Below are 3,840 nucleotides of genomic sequence, written 5' to 3' on the forward strand. Positions count from 1 at the left end.
AATTAGTGTAGTCTATTTTTCCAATTGATAAATAAATAGAATGATTAAAAATATATTCCTTTTTCTTCTTCCTCGCCTTAATTCCAACTACTTGGGGTCAGCCACCCTTATCCTAAACTTCCACCTGACACGATCTCCAACATCATTTACACTCACATCAGCTGTCCTCAAATCATATTCAATAGCATCCCTCCATCTCTTTTTTGGTTCTTTCTATCTCTTCTTCCTTCAACATTCATTTCTATAACTGTTCTTACAGCTTCCGATTCTTCTCTCCTCATAACATGACTAAACAATCTAAGTCTATTTTCTCTCATCTTGTTTACGATTGACGCTACACCTATACTCTTTCTTATGAACTCATTCTTTATTCTATCTTTTCTGGTCACTTCACTCATCCATCTAAACATTCTCATCTCTGCTACACTCACACTTGGCTTCTTTGCACAAGTGTTTATGCTTTATCCAATCTTCTCTTTTTTTGCTCATCTGGCATACTACGAATTGTTTTTTCTTAATTTATATGATTTTATTCACGTCCTCATCCCACCATCAGGTTTCCTTGTTTACTGGCATTCTACTCCTACTCTGACCAACAAGCTCCTTTGCAGTATTCTTTACACTACTAGCAAATCTATTCCACGCATAATTTATGTCTCCCTCGACTGTAAAAGTAAAAATAAAAGAGTAAAACAAGGCAGTTTAAGGTAGTAATGGAAGGAAATCTCTTCCTTTATAATATATATTTTTGGTATTTAAATTTAGATAATTTATTAATAGTTTAATACGCAATAGATTGTTGGAGGTTCGAAAGCATAGGTTAAATTGTACTTACCTTATGTCTTATTTTACGAAATAATATTTTAAGCAATTCAACGTTAATTCTAGTATTAAATGCACTTGTCGTAATATGCACAATGCTCTGCATTATACATCTTACATTATCAATAAAAAATGATTACTCTATATTTAATACCAATTGTAAACAAACAAATAATTTATTTATCTGTTATAACATATACACTGTTGTACACTAGCTATTATATATATATATACATGTTTAATTGATTATTGTACACTATGCATCTTATCTTAAAAATCATTATCATGTTATGTTCAAATTTTACACAATAAACTGAAAATCACTAAATGCGCTAACGACAACAACCTATAATGGGGGTAATTAAAAATAATATAAAAAGGCTTAATTCTGCTTGCACATTAGTGAGTGAGTGAGTGAGCGAGCGTGCCAGCGAGCGGCTCAATTCGCTCTTCTTTTTGAAGATCTGAATTCAATAAGGAATTCAGGATTCTTCTATTTGATTTATTTTGAACAAACTAGCCGCGACCCCGTGTTGTCGTCGCTATATTTTATAGCGATTTCAAGTACAATTATTTTTGCGTCAATACGTTATTTATTTATTAATAAGAAAAAGTATAAATCTGAACGTGAGATATATAAAAGAAGAAAGTAAATTTATATTAACCCAATTATTTAGATTTAATTATCTGAGCAAAGAATGGTAAAGCAATAGATTTTTTAAACATCATTTAATTTAATTATTAATAACTAGTTAGTGCTTGGTCATATACTTCGACTGGGTGTCTGAGAGGAGGCCTCCGCCACTCCATGAACGCCTCAGTATTTCCACTAAAGCACATACCAGTTAACATCACGCTTCGACTGGGTGTGAGATAGGAGGCCAAGACCCCGGCCACTACAAGAATACCTCAGCGTTTTAATACCTCTATGAGAGGAACTTAATTTGTATTTTTTTATATCTACTTGTCTTTACTGTTCTAATCCCTCGGACTCTACTACCCCGATAGAACCTCGTTGCTCCTGAATTGATCAAATCCCTAACATCCAACCTTGGTCAAATAAAATTCCCCATTCACGTTTTTTTTTGCTTATTTTTTGTATTACTACACACTACGTATACGGTTTACACACCACGTCATATATTCAATATAATTACTTACAAAAACGATTCAAATTTTAAATAATACGATTTAACTACACAAACACTATACTTCATTTTACTTGTAAAAGATTCTAAACACTATATTTTATTAGAAGTATAATTAATTATTTGTCCTTATTTAATTTTTTTGTGTTTGTTGAATAAGTATTTCCCTATCTTTCCGCAAATGCGTTGTGATATAATTCATTAGTTACAAAAAGAGATTACTAATCGCAAATTGCCTATATTAAAGGTAAAATATAGTCGGCATCGCACACCACTATTGTTAATATAATAACAATAAGCATAATGCTATGGAATAATCACAAAATCTGAAATCGATAATAAACTATTTTAGCTTCGGTGCGAAGCTGAGAAGGTATTAATTTTACTATGATGTGTTTTTTTTATGTCTGTTGCCACTTTTTCTCAGCTCTCACTGGACCGATTTCTTTCAAAAATACGTCAAAAGATCACAAATCGTATCTAGTTAAAGACATTACCCTTAAAAATTGAAAAAAATTTGCTCGTTCTCCGCAAATGGGGGAAATATTCAAAAAAATTACAAATTTAAAAATCGCTAATTTTCGAAATTTTTCACTTTTTTTTTTTAAAACTTCCATAACTTATTGAAAAATCAACAAATCAACATAATTTTTTTTTATACTAAAACCTTAGATATTTACCTTTCATTTGATATCATTTTTTTGAAAATCTATCACTTAACCTGCTCATTGGGGGGGATTTAAAATGGCAACTTTTTTACAAAAATTAATTTTTTCAACTTAATTTTTGAAAATGTTCCGGAAAGACTGCGTCCTTTAAACATATATCAAATCAAAGGTTATGTTATATACTATCAAATGAAAAAAAAAAATTTGTCCCGACATCTTATCTTCTATGTGCAAATGGCTGTCGAAAATTTAAAAAAAAATGTAATGTTTGCGATAAAAATTACATTTTATCGGGATGTTTTTTGTACTTAAAACTGCCATAACTTTTTCAAAAATGAACAAATAAAAATAATATTTTTTTGTATTGAAACCTTAGATATTTCCCTTTCATTTGATATAATTTTTTTTGAAAATCTAACACTTATTCTGCTCACTGGGAGGATTTAAAATAGTAACTTTTTTACAAAAAATAACTTTTTCAACTTAATTTTTGAAAATGTTCCGGAAATACTGCGTCCTTTAAACATATATCAAATTAAAGCTTATTTTATGTACTACAAAATGAAAAAAAAAAATTTGTCCCGACACTTTTTTTTCTACATTTAAACGGCTGCCGTAGTTAAAAAAACACTATTTTTGTGTTAAAATTTTCGATTTTCGATTTTAAATTTTCAACTTAAAAATGCTATAACTTTTTGAAAAATGTATATATCAGCACAAATTTTTTTTTTCTAAATACATTATAAGTACATCTTTCATTTGACATACTTTTTATTAAAATTGGACAATTTTCTCTTATATTGGGGGCGTTCAAAACTTGAAACATTGTATAAAAAATAGAACTTTTTCAACTTAACTTTTGAAAGTGTTCCGGAAATACTGCGTCCTTTAAACATATATCAAATTAAAGNATTGCTGTCTCACCTTTAAACATATTATTATCAATTATGATTATCAATAGATATACATTCTGTATTGTCAGTTAGTGTATTTATAAACTCATAACAATGTGCCTTACTACAATTGATAATAACAATGCTGTGTACCTGCTAATATCGATGTTATAAAAAACCAATTAGCTACCTGTATTTACAATCCCATGTGTATTATACATGTATATTAACTCAAAATTTTGAAACTTTAAATGTTTATATCTAATAAGCTAATAAAGTTATATTAAAAATTCAAATGCCATTTACTAT

Source organism: Daktulosphaira vitifoliae, unplaced genomic scaffold, assembly GCF_025091365.1.
Source record: "Daktulosphaira vitifoliae isolate Bord-2020 unplaced genomic scaffold, ASM2509136v1 Scaffold_1, whole genome shotgun sequence".
Classification (NCBI taxonomy): domain Eukaryota; kingdom Metazoa; phylum Arthropoda; class Insecta; order Hemiptera; family Phylloxeridae; genus Daktulosphaira; species Daktulosphaira vitifoliae.